Source organism: Lissotriton helveticus, chromosome 2_1 (assembly GCF_964261635.1).
Source record: "Lissotriton helveticus chromosome 2_1, aLisHel1.1, whole genome shotgun sequence".
Taxonomy (NCBI): domain Eukaryota; kingdom Metazoa; phylum Chordata; class Amphibia; order Caudata; family Salamandridae; genus Lissotriton; species Lissotriton helveticus.
In genome coordinates, this window is record NC_136059.1 from 962,503,021 (window position 1) to 962,520,671 (window position 17,651).

General features: G+C 45.9%; 1 protein-coding gene across 4 annotated transcripts in view; it reads left to right on the forward strand.

Annotated features, from left to right (window-relative positions):
• Positions 1–17,651, forward strand: part of SPATA6L (spermatogenesis associated 6 like) — a 690,230-nt gene that overhangs the window by 272,661 nt on the left and 399,918 nt on the right. The window lies entirely within an intron of this gene.

Genomic DNA, 17,651 nt, shown 5'->3' on the forward strand with positions numbered 1-17,651 from the left:
GCATGTCACTAGAGTCATTGGGTAAGGTGATTGTGCTGAGCAAGAGAAGGAAACTCTTAGTGTCCTTGAGATAGGTACTGGTGGATTGCACAATGGACATCGAGAGCTTGTACACCTGTATTCCGCAGGATGAGACCATTAAGGTGGTCAAGGAGGCACTAGACCGAGCGGCTTGGAATTTCAACACCACCCGTGACTTCGTAGTTGATTGTGCCACCCTTGCCTTGAAACGCAATTTTTTCTAACACGATGGTAAAATCTACCTGCAAGCAACAGGGACCTCGATGGGCAGCACATTTGCCCCATCGGTGGCAGGGCTCTATGTGTTCGATTTCGAGTCCAAACACATTCTGAGTCCCAGGAACCCATACGGCAATAACATCGCCGTATGGCGACGCTATATAGACGACGTGTTTATGATTTGGCAAGGTGACGAGACCACACTATTTGAGTTTTTTTCTTGGGTCAACACTTGCGATGACCATCTGAGATTCACTCATGAACACTCCTGTGATGAATTAACTTTCTTGGATGTTAACATCAGGAGGGAAGACAACCGGCTTGAGACCAAAACCTTTTACAAGCCAACCGCAAAAAACAACTTACTACATTTCACCAGCTACCATTTCAGGATTTTCAGTTAGTTGGGGTTTTACTGGTTTCCCACCCAAACTATCTCTTCCTAGCTCTTCATAGGATTTTTCTATGATTCTGGCAAGTTCAAATGGCTGTTCTAATATATCTGTTTCTTTCAATTTCTGGCGGATCGCCACAGATGCTGCTTCTCCCTTTATGTTAGATAATAATAAAGCTGAGACCTGCTTGAAGTCTTTCAATAATTTCATACCCAGAGTTAAAGCAGGTTCTGGACCGTATTCGTTTTGAATTTGTCTTAGCACATCTGGTATTACCGCCATGGACGGAACACCATGTGTTTTTTTGTAAATGGAAGCAAAGACTGTGCCCCAAGTGTCACAGTCCTCCACATGTGGTGCGATCCCCATTGGAAGACAGTTAGTCAGAATTCTGTGTTTCTCAGTAGGGGTAGTATCCGGAAATACTGCCTCTATTTGAGTGATTTTTTTGTGCTAACCAGAATGGAATTTGTTCCCGTTTTGCGGGTACTTTACCCAGACATGACTGTATGTTTTGTGGTGTTATTTTATTTGTATTCCCCTGATGAGGGGTCAGCTGTGGACCATAAAACATGGCAACTTTGCTCTCCCTGAATAAGAGTATATCTCTAGAGTCGTGTGAAAACAAAAGACAGCTATTTCACTCAGTCAAAGGTGCGTACTTAGTTTCACCAGATTGCAGAGAAAAAGAGAGACGGGCATTTTCAATAAAAGGTGTTATTTATTGAGCAGTCTCTTTCCTCATACAAGAGAAATGAATTGCTACAATTGCAATACTTATAGTTATAGTTAAGTAAAGTGCATACAGTAAAAGCAGGATTATGAAATAATACTGTAAAAGCATTGATATGGTTTCTTAGCCATATGATACTTTAAAATGGATAAAATAGATACATACATATATACATTGACTAATCGTACTCAACTGGTGCTTCTAACTACGCCTACCCCGGTGTACCTGACCTAAGCCTAATACATGGGAGGGAGTAAGTAAGTAGCAGTTTAAGTTAAGTTTGGTTTGCCAAGAATCTGACTCAAGAATTCTCTGTAAGGGTTTAGTCAGTTCAGTACCTGGGTATTAGAAGGCAGGACGGCTGGTATCTCTCTCTCAGGACTCGGTATCCCAGTCACCCGCAAGGGTAGGCTGGAAACGCCAGAGGCTGGATTTCTCGGCAAGAGAAAAGACAGCGTCTTTCTCAGCGCGTCAAAAGGGAGGGGCAGCGTCTGTGGGCTCTCGCATCAGCTGGGCTCTTCGGAAGTAGTAGCTGCTCTGCTCCAGGATTACCACCGTGTGTTTGCTTAAGGCAGCGTCGGTATATTTATACCTGAAAGGTGCCGGGGTTGACGTAAGGATGGACATAAGACGTCAATAAAGATGTCACTAAGGACTGGTCGTTCCTACAGTGCTTTACAGGAGTTCTCGGACGAAATCAAAACAATAGCAGCGGGGATTTCCCAGGTTGCTGGAGGCTTGGATTTGTTTAAGAACTCAGTGTGCTTTCTAGGGGGCTGGAGGAATAGGCTTCCTTAATGTGACAGCATGCGCTATGACCGAATTATGAAAAGGGTTTCTGTGCCGTTGCAGGGATATTATTGATTTATAACCGGACAAGGGCAAAGAATAGGATATTGATTCAGGTACCTAGATAAAACACACTACAATCTATCATCAATGTTTAGCTCAATTCACCAACCCAGGTTAGACATGGCCAAATGCAAATCAGACTGACCCTTGCCCTAAGTTGGCAGAGATGGGTCCCTTGCTCACTTTGCCACGGGACTCAAGCTAACCTGGCTGATAACGGCTGATTAGCCAGTAACCAGTCTCATTATGGTTGTTTCCGAGCCAGGTAAGATATGGCTAGGCAGTTCGGGCTGGACTGCTCCCATGAAGGATAGGGTCAGACTAATTTGCATATGGCCATGTCTGAACTGGGGTGCTGCAGTGAGCAGCACCCTAACATCATGGGCATACCAAAATGGCAAGGCAACAGATTTGTGCCAAAAAAGGGTAGTGACCTTTGCACAAGGGGACACTCCCCACTACATTTACACAATTGGCACAGTGTGTCAAACAAATTATTACCACTTTTAATTTGTCCACCCCCCAAGGGGGCAAACAAAGCTAAAAGGATGGGCCCCAAAACATAAACAAAAAATGTGGGCATCCAAAAAAGGCCCCCAAGGGGAGTGACCCTTCTCTAAGGGGCCATTCCCCAGCACATTCCTAAATAAAAAAAAAAATTGCCCCCAAGAGGGGAGCGACCCTAGTCTTAGATGGTCGCTACCCTACACACAAAAAACAATTGTGGGCTACCTAAAATGGCCCCCAAGGGGAGTAACCCATGCCAAAGGGGCCACTCCCCAGCACATCCTTTATATTTTTTATAAATTAGACTCCCCCGGGGGTAGCCAAAGGCTTACGAAATGTCAGCGACCTTTGCCTAAGGGGTAAATAAATTTTTTTTTTAAAAACCTAAAATGGCCCCTATGAGAGTAGCCCTTGCCCAAAGGGCCACTCTACAATGCCCAATTTTATATATTATAATCAAATTATAAATAAATTATATGTGCCCCCTAAAGGGGAGCGACCCTTGCCTAAGGGGTCGCTCCCCAAAACTAAATGAAACTCCTGAAATGGCCCCCTTGACAGTGGCCCTTGCTCAAGGGGCCACTCTCCAAAACAATGCCCGAATTTAACGTTTAAAAAAAAACAAAAACAATAATAAGTTGGGCCCCCTCCTGGGTGGCCAACAACTTCAAATATATGCCCCTTAAAGGGGAGCGACCCTTGCCCAAGGGGCCGCTCCCCAAACCAACAAACATTGCCGATTTATGGAAAAATAAAATCCCTGGTGTCTAGTGGGCATTCCTGCTGCACGATCGCACGATCGTGCAGCAGGAATGCTCTAAAGAGGCATCGAGGGAAAGGAAAACCCTTTCCTTTCCCCCGATGCCTCTTTAGTTTTAATCCCCCCCGCCCCAGCCCCCAAACTTACCTCTTTCTCCTCCGACGTGCAGGAAGCAAATGGCTTCCCAGCGTGTCGGAGGAGAAAGGGAACCTCCAATTACGTCAGCGTGCCTCGCGCGCTAACGTCATTGATGGCGGGGGGCGGGGGGAGGCAGGTGAAGGTCTTCCCCTGCCTTCAACGCAGAAACGTAGAAAATCGGGCACCCGCGGGGGGAGCGCTGGCGCTCCCCCCGCGGGTGGGGCTCATGACGAGCTGAGCTCGTCATGAGCACCCGAGCACTGTATGCCATGACGAGCTCAGCTCGTCATGAGCATACAAGGGGTTAAGAAACACTGCAGTGTGATAGGATTGGAAATCAGGAAAATTAACTCCTCCTAAATGCCTAGGTTTTTTAAGTTTACAGAGACATTCGAGCCTTTTTATTATGCTACAAACATTTTGAGGAACTATACAACTTTTTATAGCAAGATTGGGGAATATTAATCAGAATATTGGATAAATAAAACAGAATTACAGGAACTAACATAATTTTTTTATTATCCAGACGGCCCCACCATGATAAAAATAGGGGGTGCCATCGCGAAGTAGACGAGGATAATATTAATTGTAGCTCTTTCAGATTTGAAGTAACAGTGTCTTTAATAGATGCCTTGAACCATAGCTCAAGATATTTAATTTTATTTGTATTCCAATGAAACGAGGAAGATGAAAAGTCTGCATGAAAGCACAGTTTATTCAGAGAAAGAATTTCACATTTATCAGCATTTAATTTATATCCAGAGACAAGGGCAAAATCATCCACTTCTAATAGAAAAGCAGGTAACGAAGTCTGGGGGTTTGAAATACATAATAAGATGTCATCTGCATAAACTGAAAGCTTTAAATGCTTGTCGCCATACGAGTATACTTTAATGGCTTTATTCATTCTGATTTTTATTAAAAACGGTTCTAGGGCAAGAGTAAATAATAATGAAGATAACGGACATCCTTGCCGGACTCCTCTATGAAGTGGGAATGAAGGGGATTGAAAGTCCATTTACTAAAATAAAGGATCTTGGAGAGTGTGAGCCGACGTCCCGACAACCCCAACCTGAACACCGCCCTACCCCAACCTTACCTCTTTCGCTACCCCCGGGACTGTGTCCCCGGCCTCAGAACGCCAGCATAAGGACCAGACTCGACACGCCAACAAGAGCCCAGAGAGTCACGCCCTTCTTTTCCCCACAGGGACCAACCAGAACATCGGGCCAGACGGACTTAAAACTCGCGGACCCCGGAAGCCCCACCCCTGTGGCAGCGACAGCACAGGATAAAAGAGGGAACCAGGAAGTGCAAGTTGTCGGAGATTTGTGGCAGGAACCTCGGACTGGTGGTCGTGAAGGAGAAGGAGACGGAGAGCAGACGGGTGAAGCAGACGTGTGGAGCGAAGAGTGGTGGAGTCCACAGGAGGTGGCTGTAGAGCGGCCGTAACTCAACTGGAGAGTTACGGCGGACCGCGTGAGTGCCTTTAACCTCACTATTTTTCTACTCGCTAGGAGTCCCCTGTAAAGTCCTTGTATAAAATTCCCCTTCTCTTTAGTAACACGCCCCCTGCACTGTATGATAATTGTATAGTACTGCACTGTGTGCCCCGCCATTTCCTTCACGCCCCGACCGAACACTCTTTTCTTCTTCCCGCCCCGTACTCCTTCCTCCCGATACCTTCCTTTCCTCACTGTCTCTTTTCCGCTCCTTCCCCACACGCCCCGGGTGACGGTGACTGTTGCAGAGATCCTAAAACTAGGATAGGACTAACGGTCCCTTGTTTTCTCTTTTGCTCCCTGCCCTCCGTGGATACTCCCCGTCACCGGAGCCGCCGTTGGAACCGCCGAAGACCGCAGCTGCAACGCAGACCCGGCGTGGATCCAGTACCCTGACGCCCTCCTTGTTTTTTCCTGTGTTCTACTCCTGTGACTCTGCAATAAATCCCTACTATAGCACACTACATACGGCCTCCTCGCTTGCTTTTCCGGCCCGCTGCACACCCACCCTCACAGAGAGGAATACAAAAGAGAAACATAATTAATTAACCAAACCCTAACCAAGCAAGCGAGGGCCAACTAAGGGGTCCATTAGGATGACGGGCGGACTTTGTCCGCCCGTCATCCTAGCGGGGTTTGGGACTGCCCGCCATAAGGGCGGGAGTCCCGGGGGTGGTATTAGGATGTGCCTGGCCACAGTGGCGGGCACATCCTGTATTTTTAGCATTGTGGCGGGCGGTGCTCTCTGCACCGCCCGCCACAATGCTAAAAATGCTTTCCAGCATTTGCATTTACAAAGCGGCAGACATCGCGCGGTGCCTGCCGCTTTGTAAATGCAAATGAAGGGGGGTACCACAGGTACCCCCCGTGTGCACCCCCCTACTGTCCTTCACTCTGGGGGCCCGCAGGGGGCCCCCAGAGTGAAGTCCGCATGCCTTTCCGTGGCGGCATTGCCGCCACGGAAAGGCATTGTGAAAAGCCTATCATAATATGGCTGGCGGTGTCTGATAGACACCGCCACCATATTATTCCTTTTCCGCCCGGCCGCAAGGCGACCGGGGAGGAAAAGCGGTGGACGGTCTTTCCGTCCGCCGAGGTCCACCCGCCATACTAATATGGCGGGGGTAAAACGAGAGTTGATGGCGGGCAGATTGCCCCCGCCAGACTGGCGGTGGCCACCACCAGCCTGGCGGGGGCAATCCGCCTGCCATCATAATGGGCCCCTAGGTCTATCATATGCTTTTTTAGCATCTAATGAAATTGCTGCTAATGAATTTTGATATGATGTAGATTTTCTTAAAAAAACAACAAGTGATGGACTGAATGTGGATCAATGTCACACACTCCCCCAGTCAAAAGATCTGGGCCCAAATCCATCGTTTTTTTGCACTCCACACCACCCTGGGTTAGACAATGGCGATATGCAAATCAGCTCTGACCCTGTTGCCCCATGGGAACAGTCCAGTCCGAACTACAAAAGCCATGTCCTTCCCAGAACGGAATCAAGCATCCGAGGACCGGACCGGTTTCGAGGTAACACCTCTCTTCAGCCCGGCTAGCTTGATTCCAGTGGTGTGGAGTGCCTGGGACCCACGTCTGGGCATCCCCAGCGCACTTAGGGCGGCAATTGCAAAAAACAACAAGTGATGGACTGAATGTGGATCAATGTCACACACTCCCCCAGTCAAAAGATCTGGGCCCAAATCCATCGTTTTTTTGCACTCCACACCACCCTGGGTTAGACAATGGCGATATGCAAATCAGCTCTGACCCTGTTGCCCCATGGGAACAGTCCAGTCCGAACTACAAAAGCCCTGTCCTTCCCAGAACGGAATCAAGCATCCGAGGACCGGACCGGTTTCGAGGTAACACCTCTCTTCAGCCCGGCTAGCTTGATTCCAGTGGTGTGGAGTGCCTGGGACCCACGTCTGGGCATCCCCAGCGCACTTAGGGCGGCAATTGCAAAAACAACAAGTGATGGACTGAATGTGGATCAATGTCACACACTCCCCCAGTCAGACTGGGGGAGTGTGTGACATTGATCCACATTCAGTCCATCACTTGTTGTTTTTTGCAATTGCCGCCCTAAGTGCGCTGGGGATGCCCAGACGTGGGTCCCAGGCACTCCACACCACTTGGAGTCAAGCTAGCCAGGCTGAAGAGAGGTGTTACCTCGAAACCGGTCCGGTCCTCGGATGCTTGATTCCGGTCTGGGAAAGATATGGCTGTTGTAGTTCGGACTGGACTGTTCCCATGGGGCAACAGGGTCAGAGCTGATTTGCATAAAGCCATTATCTGACCCAGGGTGGTGTGGAGTGCAAAAAAACGATGGATTTGGGCCCAGATCTTTTGACTGGGGGAGTGTGTGACATTGATCCACATTCAGTCCATCACTTGTTGTTTTTTGCAATTGCCGCCCTAAGTGCGCTGGGGATGCCCAGACGTGGGTCCCAGGCACTCCACACCACTTGGAGTCAAGCTAGCCGGGCTGAAGAGAGGTGTTACCTCGAAACCGGTCCGGTCCTCGGATGCTTGATTCCGGTCTGGGAAAGATATGGCTGTTGTAGTTCGGACTGGACTGTTCCCATGGGGCAACAGGGTCAGAGCTGATTTGCATAAAGCCATTATCTGACCCAGGGTGGTGTGGAGTGCAAAAAAACGATGGATTTGGGCCCAGATCTTTTGACTGGGGGAGTGTGTGACATTGATCCACATTCAGTCCATCACTTGTTGTTTTTTGCAATTGCCGCCCTAAGTGCGCTGGGGATGCCCAGACGTGGGTCCCAGGCACTCCACACCACTTGGAGTCAAGCTAGCCGGGCTGAAGAGAGGTGTTACCTCGAAACCGGTCCGGTCCTCGGATGCTTGATTCCGGTCTGGGAAAGATATGGCTGTTGTAGTTCGGACTGGACTGTTCCCATGGGGCAACAGGGTCAGAGCTGATTTGCATAAAGCCATTATCTGACCCAGGGTGGTGTGGAGTGCAAAAAAACGATGGATTTGGGCCCAGATCTTTTGACTGGGGGAGTGTGTGACATTGATCCACATTCAGTCCATCACTTGTTGTTTTTTGTAGATTTTCTTAAGACATTAAAAAACAATTGAGAGTTATCAGCTAAATGTCGTCCTTTAATGAAGCTGCATTGTTCCTTCCCAATCAAATGAGGCTGTAGAGAATCTAAACGAAGAGCAAGTATTTTCGCAAATATTTTATAATCTAAATTGATCAAGAAAATAGGCCTAGAATTTTTGCACATAGTATGATCTTTGTTTTCTTTAGGGAGTAGATATAATAAAGCTTCCTGAAAAGATCCTCCCGAGTGCTGGATAGAAACAAAATATTGAAACAATTGATGCAATTTAGGAAGAAGAATTTTGGAGAAATGTATATAAAATTCAATAGGAAAGCCATCAGGTTCTGGAACTTTACCTTTTTAGGTTTTGCCTGGCGAAAAGATGCGCTCTGCGCATCTTTTTCGCGCAGGCGAAAACCTAATGAGAACTGTAGTGTGGGTTTGGGTCGGCCCTCGTCATTCATTGGCTGGCTCCATAAATGGAGCATAGCTATTGGACGAGGGGCCTGTCCGTCAATGCCGGACCAGATTCGGGGGCGTTCCCGAGATTCTTTGGCTTTTGCCGACGTCACGCGACGTCAGCCGAAAGCCGGGAACGCCCCCGAATCTGGTCCGCCATTGAAGGCACCCGGAAGAAGTAGGACTTTCGCTCTTCGGCAGTGGGGAGTGTTTCCAGAGTGTGTGGCCAGTCCAAAACAACATTTTGAGTGAGTTTATAACAATGGAGTAAGGAAAGTTAAATGAGCTGTCTGTGGGGTGGCTACGCGTGCGTTTTTTTTTAATGGAAATGTGTTTGCAGTGCGTGCTTTTAAAGGGAACTCATTCTAAGAAGGACATTTTAATAAGGTAATGGGAGTTTTATTGCAGCGTGTTTTTTCTTGGGCTTCTTTGAAATGATCCAGCCTGCGCGAGATTCCCCTCTCATTTCCTTTTCCCCTGCCGTGCGGGCTTCACGAGGCTTCCCATATATCTGCCTTTGACAGCCGGCTCGTTTACACACTCTGTGGAGCCCCAGCTATCATGAAACAGCCCGGCATCATGTGCTGTGCAGATGCTCGTGTAATGTGCCCCAAGTGTGTCAGCCGGTGCCATCTGCAGCGCCCGCAGCAGCGTCTGGTGGTCCTGCGACAGCCCAGTCTCGGGCCAGACGATGTGTAAAGCGTCGGGTAATTGCAATCAGCTCCGCGCGTGGCTTCCCGGGTCAGCCCGCCGGCAGCCGCCTTCAAGGCGGCCCGGCCGCATCTGCGAGCCCTCCCTCCGTTTATCAAATCTGATACAATGAAAATGGACATCAATCTGGATAATTTCACTAAGTGTTTCTCATTCCAGCTCACTGAGCTAATCAAGCTTGTGGCTAATAAATTGTGGGTGTGTCAGCCTTTTGTGGAGCTCCTTTCCGTCCTCGTCCAATAACCTTAAATCAAGCCACTCAGTGTCATTTTATATACCCGATTTCTGGCAGTGAGGCACATGGAGGGGGAATTGAAACAACAAAAACGTGCCTGGTAGTAATCTCTTCTGCATGTAAAAACCCTCCGTGAAGGAGCCCTCCTGGCAGGGTCTGTGCCATCCCTGTGCCAAAAAAAAAATACCAGCTGCCCAGAAAAATACGCAAAAACAAGCACTAGGACTTGTTGAAATCGTTGCACAACCTGGGATGCAATCTATTGAGGTGTAGAGTGTGAGGGGCCTGTGTGCACTCACTTACTGTGTTGCGCGCCATTGGTTGCACTCTCCACGCCCACCTGCTGCCACAGGGCCCTGTCGCCACTTCCTATTTCACAGTTGCACACAGCAGCACTTGTGAGGGTGGCTCAGGCCACTAGGGTGTGTGTGTTTGTGCTCTGTGTGTCCCGGCACCTTGTACCGCGTCCCTATCGGTTGTTTATCGGTTGCGCTGAAGCTTTCTTAACATTTGAAGAGCTTTTGTATTTTGTTGGCTCACGATTGTCATTTGTGCTTCATTTAATGTAACGTTTGCTTTTATATTTTGTTCACTTGTAATGTTCTCATGTATCAGTTCTGTTCCTATTGTGAAGCGCTCTGACACCTTCGGGTAAAGTCCGCGCTATATAAAAACGCACAAATAAAAATAAAAAAATAAAACAGATCTTTCCATCCCACGTAGCAGTACTATGTCGATAGGAATCCTTCATGGGGGTGGTGTGTGTGAGGGGGGAGGGCGGGGGCTGGAAGCGCTGCTTGCCAGAGGTTTCAACCTCAGCCGCTGACCTTGAGCGGTGTCTTTTCTTCCTGGGCCTCGGCTACACGGGACCAGTAACATGCAGAGACCCTGGGGCTGCCCCGGAGCAAGCACGGGAGCCCTTTTCATGGACTGGGAAGGAGGGGACGATATATATATATATATATATATATACACACCCTTATTACTTATAATGTGATTATTATTTACACACCTGTGTACATAGGCTGGCGTCATACCATCATATATGTGCTGGGGTCTGGCACAAGCGAGCTGCACTGCCTCGCAAAGCGTCAAGATATTGCAATGGGGGAGGGGCAGAAGTTAAGCCCATCAGTGCTTTCATCATTTTTCTTACTATGTGAATCCTGTAGCATGGTGAACATGAGGTGTAGGCTTTTAATTGGCCAACAGGGAGTGCAGATAGACGTGGAAAAAGAAACCAATTTAAAACAGGATGCACTTAGCATAGTGACTGTTACATCAAACGGGGCCTGTGGTTGAAAACGGAAGTATTCTTGGGGTAGCCGTGTTTCATGGTCTTATAATGACATCGAGGTTTCCCGAAGTCGGACTGATTTCACAAGAAAACCGAAATGCCGTTTCCCAGCCTGTCCACTTCCAGCCTGCCCTTTCCCAGCCTGTCCCCTCCATGCCCTTTCCCAGCCTTTCCTCTCCCAGCCTGTCCACTTCCAGCCTGCCCTCTCCCAACCTGCCCTCTCCCAGCCTGTCCCCTCCCTGCCCTCTCCCAGCCTGCCCTCTCCCAGCCTGTCCCCTCCCTGCCCTCTCCCAGCCTGCCCTCTCCCAGCCTGCCCTCTCCCAGCCTGTCCCCTCCCAGCCTGTCCCCTCCCTGCCCTCTCCCAGCCTGTCCTCTCCCTGCCTGTTGTCGTGTCCCGGCGGCAGCAGGCAGGAGCGTGCACTGCGTCCCCGAAGTAACAGCCCTAAAGCAAGCAAGAAGTACGCCCCCCTCCCACCAATCAGTGTTAGGTAGTGGAAACTGTCCAAACTGGGGTGCAGACAGCCCCTCTCACCTTTCGGCCTGGTACCACTGCACCAGCCGCACTACTTCCCTACTGACCGTTCTCCACTTAAGCTCCGTCTAAATTACAATTCCTGCTTGTGACCCTTTTGCCTGCTTGTACTTGTTTTCATGACCCTGTTGCCTCCGTGTGCCCCTGTTGCCTGCTTGTGCCTCCGTTTTCGTGCCCCTGTCGCCTGCTTGTGCCTCAGTTTTCGTACCCCTGTCGCCTGCTTGTGCCTCAGTTTTCGTGCCCCTGTTGCCTGCTTGTGCCTCAGTTTTCATGACCCTGTTGCCTGCTTGTGCCTCCGTAAGTGCCCCTGTTGCCTGCTTGTGCCTCCGTGTGCCCCTGTTGCCTGATTGTGCCTCCGTGTGTCCCTGTTGCCTGCTTGTGCCCCTGTTGCCTGCTTGTGCCTCCGTGTGCCCCTGTTGCCTGCTTGTGCCTCCGTGTGCCCCTGTTGCCTGCTTGTTCCTCCGTGTGCCCCTGTTGCCTGCTTGTGCCCCTGTTGCCTGCTTGTGCTGTGTGGGTGTGTGTGGAGGGCTCTGTGTGGGTGTGTGTGGAGGGCTCTGTGTGGCTGTGTGTGTGGGAAGCTTTGTGTGGCTGTGTGTGTGGGGGGCTTTGTGTGGCTGTGTGTGGAGAGCTTTGTGTGGCTGTGTGTGTGGGGAGCTTTGTGTGGCTGTGTGTGTGGGAAGCTTTGTGTGGCTGTGTGTGTGGGAAGCTTTGTGTGGCTGTGTGTGTGGGGGGCTCTGTGTGGCTGTGTGTGGGGGGGGGCTCTGTGTGGCTGTGTGTGGGGCTCTGTGTGTGTTTGTGTGTGTCATTTGCGAGAGATAAAGCTAGTGGCATTGTAAATGACAATGCCATTTATTTATGTTAAAAAAACATAAATAAAAATGTCAAGAGCAATGCCAATAGCTCTAACTTTAACAAAGGCAAAACCATTGCATTGTAAATGCTTGTTTAATAGAGTGAATAGCAGTTAGAATATCGTTAGTTTGAATATCCTCCTCTAAGGAAGAGAAATCCACTGTGGGAGAAGAAGGAGGATTAATAGGGGACAAGTAATAAAGAATATCATTTTGTTGAGAAGGAGATTCAGGGGTATAAAGAGATCTATGGAAATTGGTAAATTTCTTTGAGAATGTCTTCATTTTTATGAACCATAGTGTTGTCTGAAGTTAAGATTGAATCACTTTGAGTTTTTTTTTTTTTTAATTTTAAGATAATTGGAAAAACGTTTTCCAGCCTTATTTTGAGCACCATAATATTTAGCACTTGATTTGAGCAAAAATAAATTAGCGGATACAGTTGAAAGTTTATTAAATGTAAATTTTGGATTTGACAGGTTCATCCAAAACCGATTGAGATTTTGTCGTATAAAAAAACTGTTCCAGTTGTTTAACCCCTTGTACGTTGCGATAATTCTCCCCCTGAATTAATGAGCGGGCGGGGTTTGGACGGCCCTCGGCTGTCCTCCGCACACTCCCACCATGAGTTATGACGGCCGGGGGCCGTCCTAAGCACCGAAGGGGTTAATACATGAATTAAGTGACTGAATATATTTATAAGAAGGCTTCCATTTCTAGGCTACAAAAGAAATAATGAAGTCTCTAGAGGCAGCTTTGAAAGTGTCCCATATAAGCTATTAGAGGTATTAGAGAACTAATTTCCAGAAAAAATGTAGTTGCACAATTCTGAAAACTGGAGTAAACTTAGGGTCTGGTAAAAGGGAGTTATTGTAGCTCCATCATTTAGTTCCTTCAATAGGAGAGAGTAAATCTAAATTTAAAGAGACAGGCGCATGGTTTGAAATTAATATAAATCCTATATCTGAATGTAAAATATGTTGTGTGAGGGGTTTCAAAATAAACAAATAATCTATACGGGATTGGGAAGAATGAGCAGGAGAGAAAAAGGTATACTCTTGAAGAGCGGGATGACATAGTCACCGAGCATCAACGAGGGATCTTTGAAATATAGTAGACAAGAATTGAGAGTGAGCATATGAAGGAACACATTTAGAATGTGATTTCCTATCAATAAAGGGGTCAATAACCATATTGCAATCTCCACCAACTATCAAATACTCATCACTGTAAGTCATTAATTTAGATAAAATCTGGCACCAAAAAAGTTTATCAGGGTTAGTAGGAGCATATAAGTTAAATATAGTCAAAGGAATCTTGTTAATAAACAAACAAATTGCAACCCATCGACTTTCAGTATCCATCTCTTGATTTCCAACTTGAATGTCTAAACATTTATAACAAAGAACTGCTACACCATTATGTTTCCCGAAACCGGGAGAAGCAAAAACCTGACCCACCCATTGACGTTAAAGCTTGGATATTTCTTTGAGTTACATGCATTTCCTGTAACAGAACAATATCACCTTTCAACCCAGCAATATGTGACAAAACTCTTTGGCATTTTATAGGTGATCCCAAACCTTTAACACTCCACGATATAACTCTTAAAGACATTTTGATGTAAATAACTACATTTCACGAAATGTGATAATTGTAAAAGAAAGAATAGTTACTAATAAGAAAGAAATAATAGAGCAACAGTATGAAAGAATATAATATGGAAGAGGAACATAACTACAAAAGACTAGGAAGTAAGTAGTGAGGAAATGAGGAAGGAAAGGCCAGGAAGAGGAAAAGAAAGAGGGAAAGGGAAAGAAAGATGTAAGAAATATCTGAAAAAAATAAGAGAAAATATACCAGAGAGGGACAGAACAAAAAGAGAATGAACAAAAAATACAAAAACATACCCCAAACATACAATGAACACGGGTGGTGGAGCCACATAAGGAAGATGGCACAGCCAACTGGAAAACTCCAGGACGAAGACAGGAAAGGGAGACATCATCCAGGTTGAGTGAAAATCATATATCCGGGAACCACGGAAACCATACCTGACAGTAAGAAAAAAGAGAATGCGTTATATAGAAACACAACAGAACGATTATAAAACATGACAAAATATTAAGAATAAATCAGTAACAACAATGATAACTAAACAGTTAAACCATCGATGAGCGGGCAATTTCCATGTCCTCCTCCTTACAGGTATCCAAGAATTGCTGCAAAAGGACCAGATTCACATAGTTAGTGTTTTTATTTTTATAAGTCACTTTGAAGAGGCACGGATGAAGCAAACCATATCTGGCATTCAAAACTTCGAAGTGCAGGTCTCATGTCCAAAAACGTCTTTCATCGTTCCGGTGTTACTTTTGCATAATCTTGTGCAAAGAAAAGAGTAGAGCCTAGCCAAGAAATGTTCCCTTTTAGTTTGGCAGCTTGTAAGACTTTAAGCAAATCAGTATATTCCAAAAAGTATAAAATAATGCCTCTTGGTTTAGTAGACGAGGACAGTGGTGGTGGACTGTGCCCTAAACGATGTGTTCATTGGATATTCAATGATGGAGTATCAGAAAAACCAAGAAGCTTTGGGAGAAAAGTTTAAAAGAAAACAAGAGGATCAGAACCTTCAAGTCCTTCCGCAAGGCCATAAATGCGTAGGTTGTTACGCCTATTGCGGTTCTCAATATGTTCCACTTGTTGTTTTAGGTGTAAAAACTCCATATGCCTAGCAGGTACTTGGTTGATAATGGTTTGAACAACGGCCATTCGGTTTTCCAGGTGGATGACTTTTTGTTTTGTGTGTGACTAGTTATCCTCGATACTTTGGAGGCGAACATTTGTTTCTACCATATAACGTTTCAGAGCGCACAATTCTTCAAGGATTAACTCCATAGAAATAGGTGATGATCAACTGGTAGGAGAAGGAGGGTCCTTCTTGATTTGCTTACCAGATGCAGTAGTAGAAGCAGAGGGTAGTTTAGATACTGGTTTAGGCATGTTTCGAGAGGTGTTGGATGGCACACCCCCTGTGACAGAAGATGAAGAAAGCCCAGACTCCAGGTCCTCCATAGTATCTTGCAGAATATTGAAAGGATTGTAATCTGCCAATGAAGTAGGGTCTGGGGTTTTAATACCACCACGTGCAGAACGTAATTTTGCCATACACCATAAAGTATCCTTGAAGATAGGTCAAACTGAACAGTATTGACAGAGCCAAATACTTAAAAATGTTTGCGTGGCAATTAATAAAATCATTTGTGTCAAAAGGACATCAGGAAGGCAGCAAAAAGCATTTAGGGTTATCAAAATGAAGCCAAAAAAGCATTAAGGCAATATTTAGAGTGTCGCATTGAGGCAGTATTGAAATAATGAGCTGAGGAACTCCTGAGGTGATCGAGCGCTAAAACGCTCAAAATGGCGGCCGCTAAAATCTTATGAGGTAATGCGTCGGTATGAAATAAGACGAAGAGCTCACCCCAAATGTTCGTAGGCCTTGCAACATGTACACTGGAACCTCATCTCCACTCGGTGAGGAATTGGAGGCCAAACAATGGGTGGTGCCGGTTGAAGGTCTCCCGTTTGCCGAGACCTCCGCGTAGCTTCACATGAAGGTGGCCATCTTCTTAGGTGCCAAAGCCACGCTCCTTACTAAAAGGTTTTTAATCCCTATTATTAAGTTGCAGGGAATCAGAAGTTTTAGACTAGTCTTGGACTGTCTGCAGCAACTGGATTACTCATCCAACTGTATCAATATTTGTTCCTTTCTAAAATGTGCCCTCAATAGAAGGCAATCTTTGATGTTTTACTAGGATAGAATATTCTAGGGGTTCGAAATCTTGGTTTTAATAAGGGATCTGTGGCGAGTGATAATCTCAAATGAACTGTGATTTGGTTGAGTATGTGTTTTCCCTTATGAGTTGTTTCTTATTTTTTTTTGCTATTCGATTTTTTGAATTTTTACTGTAACCAATGTCTAGGCAAAAAGGACAGACATTGATACATTTGCTTATTGGTATAGGGCAGAATAGAGTTTTTACCTCAATGTGTATTAGTCCTGTTAGCCACGACTATGTTGCATGCAGCACTGCCTTCCGTTTGTTTTTCATGATATGGATTTGCACTTGTCTTGCATGTATGTGATTTTATGGCTACTTTTTGTAACTGATATGAAGTGATTTTGATTTGATGATTTTTCAATTCAGACTATATAGTTACCAGTCCTAAAAGTGAATACTAGTCCATGTAACCCCCTTATTCCTGACAGGTGGTAGTTGAGGTGCCAAATGTTTCATGTGCATTAACCAGTGATTGGAGAAATTCTACTACTCAATCCAAATTATAATCTAATAGTCTCCCACCTCCTTTTGGAATACTTGCTATTTCCCTTACTGTCAAATTACAGTGGAGCCACTGTTTTAAGATTGCAGGGCTCAGCTGCCCTCAGACAGACATATCGTCAGCTCTTTAATTGCTGTCGTGAATAGAGGATCCCTCCTTCAAACCAGTAATGTTCGGAACTAGCCCTATCCCTTACTGTGACTGGAATCATTGTATCTGGGAGGTCCATGGAATAAGTATGAGAAGAACTTCCTGGCATCTCCAAGTCAAAAGATGTGGTGCTCAAGCCACTTATTGTTCTGCAAATTGTTCGTGACCACTGCCAGGTGAATAATCCCTGCTCAGTAGTCAGCAGCTAACAACCTTTCTCCCTTCTTTGTTTCAGTGTTGGCTGTTGTCCTCCAACCAAGAATGTTTAATTCATCTCTAGAAGTGTAATGAGAGGCAGAACTTATTTTAAGCCATTTGTGGTTCAGGCCACCTTAAGTACATTTTTTATCAAGTTAGTTTTCCACTTAAGTTATCAAAAATCAGATTTCACAATTAAATCAGAGCTTACAAAGTAAGTAAATAATCATTTTGAAGCATTTTTCTCGTATTTCCATAAGCGGAGATAGCAAATAAACATTATAATCCCATCTAGGACTGTTCAGTAAAAAGTCAAACAAGGCCTACACAATGTCATAGCTTTTGGGTTTTATTTCACTATGAGAGCACACTTGCCGCAATATGTAGGGTGCCTTATTTTTATACATTGGTTCACTGGGGGCATCAGTCAATATAAAAGAACAATTTGTCTCCAGTATTAGAGACGTTTTAACACCAATTACCCAAGGCAAGGAAGAAGAAGGCAGTTAATTAATATATATGTATAGCAATTTATTCATTCATTGCATACTTTTACCATTGTTATGCATTTTCTTTTACTTAAGAAAAATCCAGTGCTCACAGAGAAGAGCGGTGCAGTGATAGGTGATAGAAAGGTGAAAGAAACATGCATCACACATAAAAAGCCATATGACTC